Raw genomic sequence first — 18,104 nt, 5'->3', positions numbered from 1 at the left:
AGTATTTTATATGCGATATTTCATTTACTCCTTTCTTCGATCCTGAGAGGCAGGTGCTGTCTTTGCCCCCACGTTACAGATGAGAAAACTAAGACTCTGAGATGTAAAGCAGTCAAATGTTCAAGAACATATGACACTGGCAAAGCTTGGATTCAAACCCAGGGTTTTTTTCTTTTTGTTTCTTTTTTTTTTTTTTTTTTTGGAGACGGAGTCTCACTCACTCTGTCACCAAGTCTGGAGTGCAGTGGCACAATCTTGGCTCACTGCAACCTCCACCTCCCAGTTTCAAGTGATTCTCCTGCCTCAGTCTCCTGAGTAGCTGGGATTACAGGCACACACCACCATGCCCAGCTAACTTTTGTATTTTTAGTACAGACAAGGTTTCACCAAGTTGGCCGGGCTAGTCTCGAACTCCTGACATCAGGTAATCCGCCTGCCTTGGCCTCCCAAAGTGCTGGGATTACAGGCGTGAACCACAGCACCCAGCCCCAAATCCAGGTTTTCATCATAGCACTTGTTACTGGCTGTAATTCTCTTGCTTTAATTGTGTATCTATGAGTCTTCTCCCTCTAATATGTGAACTCCAAGAGAGGAAGACTTTATCTGGCTTGATTACTGCAGACTACTCAACATCTGGATCCCTGACTGGCATAGGGTAGGTGATCAGCAAGTACTTGTGGAATAACAGACTGGATCGCATACTCCAAGAGCCAAGAGGAGAAGGATGCTATGCTGTAAACTCCAACGAGTCAGTTTCCATGGCTGTCTTGCACCCTGCAGTATCACTAGCACCCAGGACAATGTCCACAGTACATGACAGCTACTCAATCACTGTTGAATGAAGAAAGGAAAGAAAGAAAGATCACTGGAACAGAAGGACACTCACCAGTTTAGTAGAATGCAAATTCAGGTCAGCTAAACTATTATTCTTTGTCATTGATGGAGAAAGAAATTGTTACAGACTGAGCCAGAGATACTCACTGTCCTGAATCCATTCCCAAGAAGATCCAAATGCCTGGCAAGCCCGTGTTCCCGGTGATCCCCTCTGTGCTTGTCACTTTGGCCTCACTTAAAAGAGAAAGTGCCCTCAGGATCCTACAGATCTCACTGCCAGCTTGGATTCTCTTTTCATTAATTTGTGTTTTCCTAAGGAATATTTATTCATGTAGTCTGTGTTTGGGCAATTATTGAAATTATGTATAATTACGGGTGATAGTAAATAATAATAATCACCTAGCTGCAACGTGCACTGTTTCTATTATGGATAGGAATTTTGTGCAATTTACTAAGAAACGTTCTAATGTAGGAGTGCTGATTAGAAAGGAGGGAGGGTGTTGTTATGAATGCTTGGTTATCAGTATTCTTATGTGACTGCTATGCAAGAAAGTCCTATATCCTGTTTATCCAGCCTTGGAACTGTACTCTTTGAATATTATTACCATTACTACTATTAATAATAGCTACTCAATCCACCACTTACAATGTGCCAGATCCACTTTAAATCCAAATTAAAATTCAGTGCAAGCTTGAGTGCCTTCAGAGACCAAGCAAACTTGGAAAATGACTTAAGCAGACTGGGCTGGGGATCAATAGGGAGAAGTGGGGTCTGTGGTGAATGGCAGGTTGCATTCCTCATCTACAGGAGACAGCTGCCCCTCAGCTAAAGCCAAATATTGCTGTGAGAAGATGAGGGGATGGTGCTGCCATTTCTGATCTTTTTTCAGAAGTCAGAAATATGGATTTTAATGTGAAATTCCCAGAGTTTTAACTGCTGTCTGCCGACAGTCTGTGTGCTGCCTGTGTGCAAGCCTCCATCTCGCATCCTCTATCAAAAGCCTCTAGGGAAAACTGGTCCGTGAGCAGGGGCTGTGTTTACTTTGTTGATTGTGGGCCGGGGCCGGGGGAAGGAAAAATTGCATGGAGCCATTGTAGAAGCTGTAAGAGCCCATTTCTCATTTTTATTTAAAATTTCATGGAGGTAATTTCAGAGAACAATGAAATATCATCAGAAGTCTGGCTGGAGAGGAGAGACACGTGAAGGAGAATGATAGAATGACTGGCGGTGCTAATAAGGAGGGCTAGGATAGACCAGCCAGAGTCATGAAGAAAATCATCCTCTTCCCCCAGTCCCCAGCTTGATAGGAAGGGGGCTACATGCCCCTGGAGATCTGCAAAGAGGGTGCCAGGCTGCCCAAGCCAGAAGCCCCAGATGTCTCCATGCTAGAGTGCAGTGGGGTGATTCTAGCTCACTGCAGCCTCAAATTTCTGGGCTCAAGTGTACCTCCCACCTTGGCATCCCAAGTAGCTAAGACAACACATGTGTATCACCCCTCTAGGCTGACATTTTTATTTTTATTTTTGTAGAGACAGGGGTCTCGCTATGTTGCCCAGGCTGGTCTCAAACGCCTGGGCACAAGCAATCCTTCTGCCTCAGCCTCCCAAAATTCTGGGATTACAGGCATGAGCCACCACACCTGGCCAAACCTGACTTCTACGTGACAGGGCGAAGAAGGCTTATGTTCTTCTCATATCAATTTAATTATCGTAACTCAGGGAAGTCTTATGGCCAAGTTCCAACATCTTGATATTACCTCCTCATAATACCCTAAACTTCCCGCGTGTAACATTCATCACACATTATCTCTTATCTGTTTTTGTCAGAACCACTTTCCTTCATGAATATGAGTGCAGGAATTTCATCTGTCTTGTTCACCACTGTCTCCTAGCACCCACAGTGCTTGGCACATAGTAAGGGCTCAATAAATATTGACTTGTAAAGGAACAAGTGAATGAAGAGTCCTTTGACCTTAGGCATGGGTTATTTAATCACAGAATGCCTCGCCTGTGAAACAGGGGTAACAGTAGTACCTCTAAGAATTGCTGTCTTCTTTGTGCTACAACCCACAGAAAATTTGTACTCTGTATTTCATCTGTTCTCCACAATGTGCGTAAGAAGTTGGGAGTATTTTTTATCCCAACATTATATAGTTGGGCTTAGAGTAGTTAAATGACTTGCCCAAGGTCACACAGCCTGGAAGTGACACAATGGAGAGATTCCAACCCAGGTCTGTCTGAGTCTTTATCTCCTTCCCCACAGGAGTTTAGAGAGGGAGAAAAGCCATTCTATCAGACCGGTGGAAATCAAAGTAAGCTTCATAAAGGAGATGCATTTATCCTGGGTTTTAAGGATGGATGAGAATATGGGAGAGAGAGGAAGCAGAGAAAGCATTCTAGGTGGAAGGAATAACTCAGGCAAAAGCTCAGAAAAAGCAGGAAACGGCAGATTGATTCAAGGAATGGCTTGTGAATCATTTAAGATAAAGGGGTGGGGAGGTCCTGAGAAAGGCTGAATTCATATCATAAAAATGAGTTCACTCATCCTCTCAACAGTTATGAACTGAGTGCCTGCCAGGTGAGGAAGACATCGACCAAAGCATCCTCATGTCCTGTCCTCAGGAAGCATACTGTCCAGTGCTCTGCCACACTGACTCTTTGCTGCAAGGACCACATGAAGAAGTAGGCAAGAAATTACTTTGAAAAGCTCAACTGTGCTATTTAAATGCTCTCCTCTGTTCTGCCCTATCTGTTAGACTCTTCATAGTAATTAAGTAAAAGCTCCAGTTCAAATTGACATGGCTTTTACAGAAGGAGAATTCATTGACTCAGGTAAGAGAAAAATTGGAGAGCTGTCTGGCCTTGTTGGTTCCAGAATTTTTCCAAGTCATCAAGATAGGATGAACAACAACTCTCCAGCCCTCCTGTGTGTGTAGTTTCACTTTCCCACAGACTGTTGTCTTTCAACAGCCCCAGATCTCACACTTTCTCAGCTCCACATCACACTGAGATAAAAGCTTCTCTTCCCCAACAGTTGAACTTGAGTTCAGTTTTCATTGGCCAGAAAGTGTCCGTGCACTCATCTTAGAACCAATCCCTACACCCACAAGGATAGGATAAGCTAAATGACTTAAACTAATCAGGACCCTCCCTTCTCTGGCCTGGCCAAGCAAAAAAATGTAAGCAAAGAGTTAAAGAAAAGTGGTTCTTCAAATGCAATTCCAGAAATAATTTTGCTAGGAAAACAGTAAGTTCTGAAAAAAAAAATTACAGCTGTCCACTCTTACCAACATGAGCTTTGTGATCTTAAGACATCTCACATTATTAAAAATCACATTATAATTACATACAATAGTTTCAGGGGAGGCAGAGGTTGCAGTGAGCCAAGATTGTGCCACTGCACTCCAGCCTGGGTGACAGAGTGAGACCCTGTCTCAAAAAAATAAACAAATAAATAAAATTATTTCAGGGAACTGAAGAATATCAGATTTGCAAAGCCAAAATTGTGAGGGGTTTTGGCAAAAATTTCAATCACAAGGTTTTCTTTTTTTAAAGTAGATGTGTTTATTTTGTCATTGCAAGCTATAAAATTAACAAAAATGAACCTAGACCTCACTGAGCAAATCCTTAACAGCACTTAGGATTAGATCCAAATAAACGAGCGTTGAGAGTGGTGGCTGTCAACCCTGGCTGCACATTAAATCTCCAGGAGAGCTCTTTAACATGCTGATGCTCAGGCCTCAACCAGAGTGATTCTGATTTAATTTGTTTGGAGTGTGATCTGGATGTGGGTATTAAAAAAAAAAAAAAAGAAAGAAAGAAAAGAAAAAACAGTGGTTCTTAACTTTGGCTGCAATTAGAATCACCTGGAGACTTTTTTAAAAATTCCAAAGTCCAGGCTACAGTGCAAACCAGTTGCATCAGAATTCATGGAGGTAAGACCCAGGCATCAGTATATGTCGAAGCTTCCATGAGCAGCACAATTAGCGGCAACCAAAGGGAAGCAAAAGAACATGGCCGGGCGCGGTGGCTCACGCCTGTAATCCCAGCACTTTGGGAGGCCGAGGCGGATGGATCACAAGGTCAGGAGATCGAGACCATCCTGGCTAACAAGGTGAAACCCCGTCTCTACTAAAAATACAAAAAGAAATCAGCCGGGCGTGGTGGCGGGCGCCTGTAGTCCCAGCTACTCGGGAGGCTGAGGCAGGAGAATGGCGTGAACCCGGGAGGCGGAGCTTGCAGTGAGCAGAGATCGCGCCACTGCACTCCAGCCTGGGCGACAGAGCGAGACTCCATGTCAAAAAAAAAAAAAAAAAACTTGTCCCTAGCAGCCAGACAACAGCTCCCTAAGGCAGCTGGGTGTTCCTCTGCAATGTGTGAGGTAACTTTTCTTCTCATAGCCACATTTTTGTTTCCAGTTTTATTTCCATTGTATGCAATCGATGTTTGAGTTAAGTAAGCCATGTCCATTAACTGAATTGATGGCATCAAAACCATGTTCCATTATAAAAACTTGTGCCATAAAAGAAGTGGCCTGAGCCAGAGTTGATTTTCATGGGTGACACATGAGATACCACGAGCCACCAGCATTGTCAATGAACCTAGGTAAGGATTTATATCAAGAGCTAGTATTTAATAAGGGCTTAGCTTGTGCCAAACATGGTTCTAAGCAGTTGACATACACGTGACTTATTTAATCTTCAGAACAACCATATGTGTTGCCATTATCCACATGTTACTGATTAGGAAACCTAGGCACAGAGGAGTTTAGTGACTGGCCCAAGATCCCATGGTGACTAAATGGGGTGAGTAAATATTTAAACAGCTTAGCTCCAAAGCCTGCACACTTAACCTCTACATTGTAGGAGGCTGGCCAGAAGTGAAAAGAAATGTTCAATGCATCTCACTTTACTGACCTCCTAGAGTGGGTACATACACAGCTTGAACGAACTTTCCTCTGTGTTCTCATTAGAGACAGTGGCTGGTGGTCTCTGGGCTGGTAACCTTTCAGACTAGGTCCACAGGGTTCCCGCTTTCATCCACTGGTTCAAATGATTTGGTGAAGGTTAAAAGATGTTCCGAGGGAGGAGGAGTGAGACAGAGGGGATGGATATTCACCACTCTCATGCACCGAAGTCTATGTTCAAGAATATTCTCTCTTCACCTCTCTGTCTGGTCAACGGCAACTTAATCTTCAAGACATAGCTCAAGATAACCAGCTCCTCTGAGAAACTTCTCACCTTCTTTCCCAAATGAAGTGTAGAGAAAACAATTCTTAAATTAAAAGTTGAGATTCTTAGGGAAGTGGGATGTATTTGTTTAGCAAAGCCACCTTGAGGAGCAATTTTGGTTGTGGAAGGATGATCCTGAATGTTTGGAAGGCTCAGGAGACATAGATGGAAAACTGAATATCTCTGCATAACAATGCAGGAAGAATTTGGAAGCTGCTTGGTAAGAGAGGTAGTGAGGATGTGTGGAGATTCTTGGAGGTGAGGGATAATATCATAACTATAGGTGAGGAAATTTGAGGAGTAATGTTAGTCAATGCCTTTCATCCCCATATCCTGGCAGGTCTGGCAGAAGAACCTTAGAATAAAAATACCCACTAGTTCATCTGAAGCCATTGTATGTGCTACAATTTAACCTCTTTTATTACCTCTACCCACAAAAATAAATATATTCAATAGACCTTGACTTGGCTGACTGGCATTTGGAGAGACAAGATAAAGTAGCTTTGTTGCTTCTTTTTTTTTTTTCTTTTTGGAGACAGAGTCTCACTCTGTCACCCAGGCTGGAGTGCAGTGGCACAATCTCAGTTCACTGCAACCTCCGCGTCCCGGGTTCAAGCGATTCTCATGCCTCAGCCTCCCAAGGAGCTGGGACTACAGGTGTGCACCACCATGTCCAGTAAATTTTTGTATTTTTAGTAGAGAACAGGTTTCGCCATGTTGGCCAGGCTGTCTCAAGCTCCTGGCCTCAAGTGATCCGCCCACCTCGGCCTCCCAAGGTGCTGGGATTATAAGCATGAGCCACCATGCCAGGCTGTTGGATGTTTTGAATGATGGAGAGAAGAGAGAAGAGCACATCACAGAAAACAAGAGACAAATACACTTAACAGTAATGGAAATGAGAGCTGTAGATATGAACATAAGCCACCATAGGATTTAAGAAAATCGTGAGGAAGTCTTAGTTCAATAGCATGAGATACAGTTGGGGATATAAGCAGATGTTATTTCATTCTTCAAAGGCAAGGCAACTCCAGCCATTCTTTGAGTGACACAATGTTTCTTTTAATGATGGTTTCTCAAAGGCACTAACCTCTCCTGTGCACGTTTGCAGCATTTTATAGAAAGCCTTAACAAGAAATTTTTTTAATAGTCTTAATTTTGGCCATTCTGAACCATTTTAAATTCCCCAAATGCTTCACATTTTTATTCTCTTACAGACTTTTGTACATGTTTTTCCTTTTGCCTGAAACACGCTTGCCCATCATCTTTGTCCATTTTAATTTCTGCTAGTCTGTCAGATCTTAGCCTTAGCAGTTACTTCTTCTGACATATTAGCGAGGATGCTTTAGATTGCTAGTAAAAATAAAATCCAACTCAAAATGGCATCAAAATAGGTATTTTCTATTGTAATAGAAACTTTTTATAATTTCAATTTTTTATTTTAGATTCAGGGGATACACGTGCAGGTTGGTTACATGGGTACATTACACAGTGCAGAGGTTTGGGGTATGAGTGGTCCCATCACTCAGGTACTGAGCATAGTACCCAATAGGTAGTGTTTCAGCCCTTGTCCCCTCCCGCCCTTCCCCCAGTGTCTATTGTTGCCATCTTTATGTCCAGGAGCATCCAATGCTTACCTTCTACTTATAAGTGAGAACATGCCATATTTTGTTTTCTGCCTCTGCATTAATTTGCTTAGGACGATGGCCTCCAGCTGCATCCATGTTGCTGCAAAGGACATGATTTCATTCCTTTTTATGGCTGCATAATATTCCATGGTGTAAAGGTACCACATTTTCTTTATCCAGTCCAACATTAATGGGCACGTAGGTTGATTCCATGTCTTTGCTATTGTGAATAGTGCTGTGATGAATATACACATGCATGTATCTCTTTGGTAGAACAATTTATTTTCCTTTGGATACACGCCCACTAATGGGATTGCTGAGTAGAATGGTAATTCTGTTGTAAGTTCTTTGAGAAATCTTCTAATTGCTGAAGTGGCTGAACTCATTTGCATTCCCACCAACAGTATATAAGTGTTCTCTTTTCTGCGTAGCCTTGCCAACATCTGTTATATATATATATAATTAGATATTTCTTATGTGCCACTTCTGATCTTCTCAGTGTGTTAGCTTCTTCATGCCGCTGGATCAGCAGCCAAGGAAAGGAGTTAGTTACAGCACTGATGAGGTTAGTCGATTCTGAGTACATAAAAGACTACGGATGCCACTGCAAAGCTGGGGCAGGAAGAATTCACTGGGGAATCTTTTGGTGTTTCCATGCCCTGTGAGCACAGAAATCTGTTAGTTTCAGGAACTGTGGCCCCAACAAGGGCAAGGTAACAAGGGCTCAGTCTTCTCAGGCATGAAATTCCAGGTTCCCTGCATTCAGCCAGACATGCTCAAGTGCTGGTCGGTATGACAGAAACCTAGCATAGTAGCAGAGGTTGAAGAGGATGGATACGAATTATGAGCTCCTAACCTAGTTCAGTTTGTTTCACTAAGCTTCTTGCCTTGAGTCATCTCAGAGAGTTTTGCCAATGACCATCTTGATAGGGACTCTGTAATTGGATCAGACTTGTACTCCTCTTCTCAAGGAAGAAATAAGGGCATCTTGTTTTCCAAAGTAGAGGTAAAGAGAGGATCTGGTGATGCAATGGGTAGACTGTATCAGACACTGTATCATCCAACTCATTCTAGCCACCACTGAGATTCCATCAGAATTAGGCATAATCTGACTGTACCTCAATTTATCGCTCCACCCGCATCACATGTTTCTCATCTCCCTCCCAGGGTTTCCCTGATAACACCAAGCTGTTGGACAGTATGGGAACTGAGTTGCTACCCATCCATGGAAAACCCAGAAATTTAGGCAATTAACAAACCATAGGCAAATCTCTGCTTAATGGGAGATGGAAGTTAATGGATAAATCATCCTCCTTTCTCCTATAATGCACTGACCCAAGATTCAGTTTATATCCATTCTTGGAGGACAGTCACACTAAGGAACAGTAAACTTAATAATGTTTTCTCATACTGGCTCTTTCCGCCTTCCCTGCTTCATTCTCTCTGTCTGTCATACATGTTCCCTAATATTGCACCCTTTAACAAGGGGATTATTCGTTCTTTGCCTCAGGATCTGCTTTTTTTTTTTTTTGTAAACCAAAGATAATAGTAATGCATAACAAAAGGTACAGAGGTAGGAAATTCCAGAGTTCAGATGGATATGCGCTGTTTTTATCTTTCCAGTTTTCCTTCACATTTATCCTTTCAAAGTTGAACAAGGCAATAGTAACTCCAAGCGTCAGAACTTCAAACAAAATTGTTCAAATTCTGAAAAAGAAGAAGTGGGCATCCTTCCTAAGATAGAGGATAAGTCACTCAGAAACTCTCCAGACTTCTGAGAGACATCTGATATCTCATTGACCAGAACTGCACCCCATTCCCAAGCTGTCAAGAGGAATTAAATTTCTTAGTCCAATCATAATTCATCCCTGGGGACTGGAAATGATTCATCCTACCCTGAATCACATTCTTAAACAACAACAACAAAAAAGTTCTGTTATAAAGAAAGAAGTGAGGAATTAATAGGAACTGCTGGCACAGTTGGAGTCATTTTCAATACGCCTTCACCTTTTCCTGTTTTCCACTATGGAGACTAAACAAGCAAGATATTCACTTTTCAGCTTCCCTTGCAGCTAGGGGTTGCCACGTGATCGATTTCTAGACCTTTGCATGTAAGGGGAAGTTCTCTGGGGGCTTTTCCTTCTTGCTAAAAGGATAGTGACATAAGAGCATGCTGTCTCTCTTACTAAGTATGAAAGACCAACAAGCTGATAAGGTGGAGTAAGAAGATGAAACAAACCTGACTCCTTAATTACATCCTTGAGCCACTGAAGTAGCCCTGGGATTGTTTTATGCTATATTTTTTAGTTACATTAGATAACTGTTTTTCTTATTTAGTCATTATTATTTAAGTATTACATTACGTGCAGCTAAAAGCCCTTGTAACTGATGGAGCAGCCAACAGTGTCAGCCATTTCCAGGAAGTACAGATGGTATTAGCTATCCCTTTCCTCTGACACCCAAGGCTTACTGTTATTATGGCCATTATGGCTCTACATTTTCATTGCTTGGTTAAACAGAGAGTCCTCTGACGTATATATGTGCAGGCCAAGGCTGAGCACAGCCATGAAGATTGTGATGCAGGATTCCTGCACAGGGCAGTGGGCTGGACTACATGGTCCCCAAAGCCTCTTACAGCTTTGAAATATATAGCCCCAATTCGTTTAATATAAATGTCCCCTTTCCATGTATAAACATAAAAGAAGTTTTCTGACTCTTGACCTAGACGAGTTTGAATTTCCTGGAGTGGTTCAACATGACAGCACGGGAGCCAGGACTTGAACATGAGTCCAGTTGACCAGCATTTTCCTACCACGCAGGGTAGCTGTGAGAATTTTTGTCTTTTTAAATGTATGATGTCATGGCAAATCACCAATTTGTGATTCAAAATAGGGAAAAGCAATGCAAGCATGCAACTTGTGCAAATGTTCCTATTCTGTTTGTAACATGGGGAATTTCCATGCTAAATTTTCACTTTGCAGATGACTTGGGGGTTATTTGCTATTCTGAGCAGGTCTGTCCTCATTCTCCTTCCACTGTATGAAGAATGCATATGGGAAAAAAAGTGACCGTTTGTAAATGTTTCTTTCATATTGAAATAATATTAATAAACCATTTCCTGTGGTTATGGCTAATAAGTCACTTGTTTCCATTTTCTGTATGCAGTAAAGACACATGGAAAAATTCTGATCAATACCCTGTTAAAAGAAGCTTAGAACCCAAAACGTTCTCACAGAGTGTGGTATTTGTAGAGTTCATTACAGTCTGTACTAACGAAGGAATTTTCACTGGGGAAAAACAGAAAATGGAAAATTTAAAAGTTGACCAAACAGAAACCTTTAATAAGAAGCCAATGACACTTTAAATGTGTTATACCCCTTTTGTTTAGGAAATGTTCCCAATATTTTGGTCTCTCTTCTTTTAATGACTTCTTGGTGGCCAAGCAGAGAGGCTAGAAGAGAATGAAACTAGATATCCTCTAATTGTGTGCCAGGTACTCGGTAAGTCATGTCATAGTTATTATCTCAGTAATTTTTATTTTAAAAATGTTTTAAAAATTATATAAGTAATACATGCCCACTGCAAAATTTTCAAACAATTCAGAGGCACAAAAATTAAAAAGTGAAAGCTCCCCTTCATCCCTAAGCCCAGTTCCGCTTGTTCCTTGGCAACAATCTCTATATTCTTTAATATATATCCATACTGATATATATTTTCTGAACATTGTCAGAAATACACATATTCTTAAATTAATATGCTAGCAACTATGTTTTCACCTATTCGAGGATGCAACTTTTTAAAAATTTAAAATCTCGAAATAACGCTGCATTTTACTGTTAAAGGCATTATAAACCGTCCACTTTCTTCTTCTTATAGACATATAAAATAATGGTGCATCCTGCAATAAGCGGCATTTTAGAGTAACAAAATACAGTAGATATGGAGCTTACATTATTATATAGACGTATGATTGTGTGGATTGCTACAGACAGCTTTCAGCACACTTGGGTCTGCCTCATTCATTTTAACAGCTACATGATCTGTCATTGTATAACTGTAGCCTCGTTTATTTAGTCATATCCATTAGAGATGGACTTTTGGATTCTTTCTAGATTTTTCCCAGTAGAAATAATGCTGCAATGACCATTCTTGTCCCTGTATCTTTGGTCCCATGTGTAAACATTTGTGAAAGAGATTCCTATCTCATTAATTCTCATAGCTAACCTGTAGGGTAGAAGTCAGTCAGTCACTCAGAGCTCAACTAGGTACATATTCAATTCATGGCTCCACGGCTGCCATGTTGAACAACTTAAGAGAGTTCAAACTGTCGTGTAGATCAGGAGTAGCGAACTTTTTTTCTGGAAAGAGCTAGATGGTCAATATTTCCATCTTTGTGGGCTATACTATCTCTGTTGCAACTACTCAACTCTGCTGCATAAAAGCAACCATAGACAAAAAAGTAATGAATGAAGTTGTTCCAATAAAACCTTATTACAGAAACAGGCTGGGGCTGAGTGCAGTGGCTCAGGCCTGTAATCCCAGCACTTTGGGAGGCCGAGGCGGAGGGATCACGAGGTCAGGAGATCAAGACCATCCTGGCTAACACGGTGAGACCTCGTCTCTACTAAAAATACAAAAAATTAGTCGGGCATGGTGGCACACGCCTGTAGTCCCAGCTACTCGGGAGACTGAGGCAGGAGAATCATTTGAATTCGGGAGGCGGAGGTTGTAGTGAGCAGAGATCATGGCACTGCACTCCAGCCTGGGTGACAGAGCAAGACTCCGTCTCAAAAAAAAAAAAAAAAAAAAAAAAAAAGGAAAGAAGCAGGTTGGATTTGTCCCATGGGCTGTAGTTTGCTGAGCCCTGTCTTAGGTTAAGAATCCTCCTGGGAGTTGAGAAGTGCACAACATGTATGGCCCTTTATAGTAGCCCTGTCTGGCTCTTTACCTTCACGGACACAACTTAGGATAAATTTCATAGTCCTTCCCAGCTTGAGTTTTCAACCATTAACTGTGAACTATAATATGCAATCATAAAATATTTCAAAAGTATGCGTTACTGAATTAAAGTGAACACATGAGTATATGTCCATGAATCCATTTCTCCTTCTGAGATTTATTAAGAAAATAAAGCTATGTTTGTGTTTATGAGAATTAATGAAATGCTACACATAGAGCATTTGCAAGGACTTAAAAAATGCTATTGCTCTTTAAAAAATTTTGTTTTCTCCTACTGATGAGGAAGTTCATAGCAATTAATCCACAAAGCCAGGAAGCCAACAAGGTCATTGTGACTCCATAACCTGTACCTCTCTGACAGCACCTGCTGCCTCAAAAGAAGGAGCTACTACCTAGAGAATCTGAACCCAGAGAAATTAAAAGAGTTTGATAAAATCCCACCTTGTCAGCAGTGGACAGAATGGTAGGCTCTAGATCTTAGACTATCTAGCATATTCACTGCCCACAAGAAAAGGCAGATTGTGTAAAATCCAGGCCTTTGGGCTTGCAGACATTCCCAATCAGTGGGTTTTCCTGTTATTTATGCCAATGCAATTAGAACACAGTTCCACCACCTAGATGGAAATGCAGCCACAGAGATGTTGATAAAGCTGTCACAGCAAGACGGAGATAGTAAGTCTCGTTAACATTAAGAAAAGAACAAACCCATAAATAAGAGATTATCAAGTGAAATAAGATAGTCTCTCTTCCAACTTCTAACAAATCTCATGTGCAAAGCCATGTAATTTCCCCAGGCATCCTCCTTGCCATCCAGATGTATAGAATATGAATTGTGCAGGGGAGGGAAATTGATATGCAGAAGAAAGTGTTGGCAAAATAATTAGAGCCGTGAGGCTTTCTCAGTCTTGTGTTTCATTGGAGAAGTCACCAATTGTGGAATTATGGCTTCCAGAGCACACTGATTATGTAACGGAGCAGTCCCTGAAAAGAGCCTGGAAAGGACAGACAGGTGGTGGGACTGTACCCATGAGGGTGAATGGCAGAGCCACTAAACAGCTAAGGGCCACTTCCCAGGGGGGTAAGAGCAGGTGCCACCCTCTTTGTAGCACTACCTGCCGAGTACAGTCATCTGCACCACTCTGCCCATGGAGGCAACCAGCTGTCTGCCTCTCCTCTCACTCTGTGGCTCAGTGATCCCTACCATTCCTTCTGGCAGTGGCCACACTCAAGGCCACCTGCAAGTTGAAGCTGATTGGAAAATAAAAGTTTATATCAAGTTGCTAAAACCTGACTAAGAGCCACTTGCAGAGAGTGACCCACTGGGTCTGTATTCCCAGGGGGCCCTCAGCTCACCTGCTGGCTTACAGCAGGGAATCTAGAGATACTTATCAATTGGAATTGACTGGAGCCACCAACAAAACATCCATAATGGAATAGGAAAGAGAGAAAGGAAAGAGGAAAGAGGCAGGAGCAGGAGAAGGGAGGGGAGAAAAGTCAGAGGAAGGAGAAGGGCAAAGAAAGGCACAAAGATGCTTAAAATGTGCATGAACTTCAGCAAATAAGGATAGAGGAGGAGAAGAGAGAGGGAAGTCAGTGAGAAAGAAAAGCAAAGAGGTGGTGAACATGGTTGGGCCATGAACAGAGCAGACCTGCCAGAGAGATGAGGGAAATGACAGAGAGAGGGGTGGGCTGACAGTAGGTATTGAGATAGGCAAAGAACAAGGCCACACATGACAGATACCCAGAAAGACAGATGGACACAGCAGTGATCAGACCCATCCATATGGACACAGGGACACGGAAACAAGAGATAATATAGCTGAAGCCCAAGGATAGACTCGGGGGACTAGAGAATTTCCCAGTCTCCCAAGGAAATCCACACGTTTCCAACTAATTCCTTGGTAGAGAAATGGAACAGGAAAAAAAAAATGTCTTTCTGGAAGAAATGCCTCCCGAGATTCTGGGAACCTGTTGCTCGGAAGGTGGGAAATGTCCTGTGTCTCCTGGCTCCCTGCCAATTCTGCAATGAAGTGGAAGACTGGAGTTTGCGTCTGAATCCCAGCAAGCTTCGGGGGCTGGGGGAGGTTGTTCCTTTCTGGGCTCCAGGGTCCTTGTGTGGGAAGTTGTGAACCAGCAATGAACTCTACCTACCCTCACGGAATAATTGAAAAGATCAGCTTTTCAAAATAACCCCATGAAAGGTACATCACCCTCTCAGAACATCTAATGATGAAGGTGAGAAGTTAGTTTGATTTCCGTGAAGTCATATATTCATTGTCATTCTTCCCTTCCTCCCTCCTGCCTGCCCTTTCTCTCCCTCCTCTCTCCTCCTCCTCCACCCATTCTTCTCCCTCCTCCTCCCCCCTTACTTTTCTTCTATTTCCAATCCACCCCTACCCCCACCACACATTCTCGTCTGATTTCTATCCCAAAGAGACCTGACTTCAGCCTTCAGGTCATGAAATATTCAATCCACTTGGACACTTTTTAATTAATCTTGGGTTTGATTTAGGTCATTGTGCTTTGACGCCTGCCTCCATAACCCTGTCCTGGATCCAATTAACCAGCTGTGAGCACTGCCCTGAAGACACAGACAAGAGCACCTACTCTCAGGGACCAGGGACCTGGTTTGCTGAGGCATCTGCAAACATTCTCTTTGCCATCCCCCTGTATTGCCAAGAAAAGATAGCATGCGGGATAAGATCTGTCCTACAACAGAGTAGAAGGTGAATTTTAAAGGATGAGAAAAGAAAAATGCAAACCAAAAGCAACTGACAGCTCAGGCTGCAAATATCCAGATGATTAACAGGCTGGCCGGATCACAAATACAGATGTTTCATCAGAAGTCCATGATTGTCCTCACCTAACTGTTCTCATCATCCCCACCTCCCATATGGACTTAATTGTCAGAGGATTCATTTGCACTTGTTGACATTTTGCTCTGTTTTAAAAAATAGCTTTTTCATTGCTATTATTGTATTGTGCTAGTGGTTTTGTCTCATAGGTTGAGTCATAAATAAAATTAAATGAATTAGTGCACGTAAGGTTTTCAACACAGTGCCAGGCACCTGTTAAGTGCTTGACAAACATTGGGTGTTTTGATAAATTATAATCATTTTCGTCATATCTACGTTGGTGACAGACTTGGTTTTCCATTCTATCTGTAGTGGGTCACACAACATCCAGCTCTCAGGTGGTTCTTAATAAGGTTTGCCAAATAGCTGCAGAATGTTTTTGACATTGAGTGTAGGGTTCCCAAATAATCTGTCGTGTCCCACAGTAATCTCCCATCTTTCCTGAACTACTATTCAGTCATTCAACAAACATTTACCAGGCACCTACTGAATGCCAGGTATCATGCTAGATGCTGGGGATTCTCAGCTAGGCATGATAGAAATGGTTCTTGCCCTTTAAAAAATTACAATAAGCTAAGCCACAGGACTTATTATCCATGCCTGTAACAACAGCAAATCCTTACATAGCACTTACTACAGCCAGGTGTGGTTCTCAGCTCTTTACATACTTCCCAACTAGCCTATGAGGGATAGAACTCTGTAACTCTCATTTTTTATTTTATATGTGTTTTATTCTTTTCTCGTACTGCTATGAAGAAATACTCAAGACTGGGTAATTTATTAAAAAAAAAAAAACAGGTTTAGTTGACTTGCAGTTCCACATGGCTGCGAAGGCCTCAGGAAACTTACAATCATGGCGGAAGGCAAAGGAGAAGAAAGCCACCTTCTTCACAGAGTGGCAGGAAGGAGAAGTGCCGACCAAAAAGGAAAAAGCCCTTATAAAATCTTCAGATCTCATGAGAACTCACTCACTGTTATGATAACAACATGGGGATAACCGCCCTCATAATTCAATTACTTCCCACTGGGTCCCTCCTACCACACGTTGTTGAGGGCCAATTGCTGGTCCGATGACATGACTGGAGGTTGAGGCTGAAGGATTCAGATCAAGCCTGGACCTTATGGCCCTGGACTCTCAAGGGGAAGGAGTCAGTTACCAGCGCCAAGAGGTAGAGAAGGCAGTGGTTAATAATTTGGGACTATGGGAACATGGCAACTACAATTCAAGATGAGATTTGGGTGAGGACACAGCCAAACCATATCAATATATATAGAGACTGAGGCCCAGATAGGCAGATTAATCTGCCCAAGGTCACACCGTAATAAACAGAAATGCCAGGATTTAAACCCAGGCAGTTTGGCTTTAGGGTTCACAAAACTAACCAGCAAGCTATGCTCTTGCATTTGGTACACACTGCCTCTTTATGTTAGCAAACTTTTGTTGGTTTCTGCAAGTAGATTTAAATTTCTTAAACTCCATAGAGGCAGACAACTATTAACGGATGTTGGGGGCTAAGAAAAGGGGGAGTCGGAATGACTGCTTATTTATATGGAGTTTCTGTCTGAAGTGATCCAAAAGTTCTAGAACTAGATGGTAATGATGATTTCAAAACATTGTGAGTGCACTTAATGCCATTGAGTTGTACACTTTAAAATGGTTAAAATGGTTTTTGTTTGTTTGTTTGTTTTTGTTTTTTGAGATGGCGTCTCGCTCTGTCGCCAGACTGGAGTGCTGTGGTGCGATCTCAAGTGATTCTCCTGCCTCAGTCTCCCAAGTAGCTGGGACTACAGGCACGCCACCACGTACAGCTAATTTTTGTATTTTTAATAGAGACGGGGTTTCACCATGTTGGCCAGGATGGTCTCGATCTCTTGACCTCGTGATCCACCCTCTTCGGCCTCCCAAAGTGCTAGGATTATAGGCATGAGCCACTGTGCCCAGCCAAAATGGTATTTTTTAATCCTGAAGTGCAGGGTTGTCTTATAACTTCATATCCCCATCACTTCTGGATCTTTAAAGTTTCCAGCTAACATTTCTTGTTCGGTTGACTGATTGCCAGTGGTGTTAGAAATGGAGCTTGCTTTATTTTTATCATTATCACTCTCATGATTATGAAAAACAGAGCCCTTTTAGGTACCCAGAAGATCCTCATCCATGTAAGAGCAACTGGAGCCACAGACAGGGCTGATTCTGAGGCTGAGAGGACAGGTGTTTGGTTCCAGTGAGGTGTTTGGTGCTAGGAGCTGGGCTAGAGCAGGAAAGGTGCTTTCCAAGAAGCAAGGATGCAAAAGGGCAAGTTTACATCAAGACAGAGTTGAGAGGGCAAAGTTTGGAGCCAGAAGCTTGAGGTTTGAGCCCTCAAGCTTGAGGTTTGAGGGGTAAATCAGGCATGCAAACAGAAATCAACGTCAGGTCAGGGACTGAAAGAATCTCAAGCCTTTTGGAAAGGAGAATGTAATAATAATATCATAAAAATAACAACAATAGCCTGCACGTGGTGGCTCACACCTGTAATCCCAGCATTTTGGGAGGCCAAGGGGGGGCGGATCACTTGAAGTCAGGAGTTCGAGACCAGCTTGGCCAACATGGCGAAACCTCA

The 18,104-nt window shown here is 42.3% G+C and overlaps 1 long non-coding RNA gene across 1 annotated transcript in view; it reads left to right on the top strand.

Annotated features, from left to right (window-relative positions):
* Nucleotides 1–18,104, top strand: part of LOC107968726 (uncharacterized) — a 44,229-nt gene that overhangs the window by 19,482 nt on the left and 6,643 nt on the right. The window contains exon 2 of the long non-coding RNA XR_001710119.3: nt 3,391–3,516. This is a non-coding gene — a long non-coding RNA (uncharacterized LOC107968726). The remainder of the gene's footprint in view (nt 1–3,390; nt 3,517–18,104) is intronic.

The sequence above is a fragment of the Pan troglodytes genome, chromosome 18 (assembly GCF_028858775.2).
Source record: "Pan troglodytes isolate AG18354 chromosome 18, NHGRI_mPanTro3-v2.0_pri, whole genome shotgun sequence".
Lineage (NCBI taxonomy): Eukaryota > Metazoa > Chordata > Mammalia > Primates > Hominidae > Pan > Pan troglodytes.
This window is presented reverse-complemented; position numbering and strand designations above follow the sequence as displayed.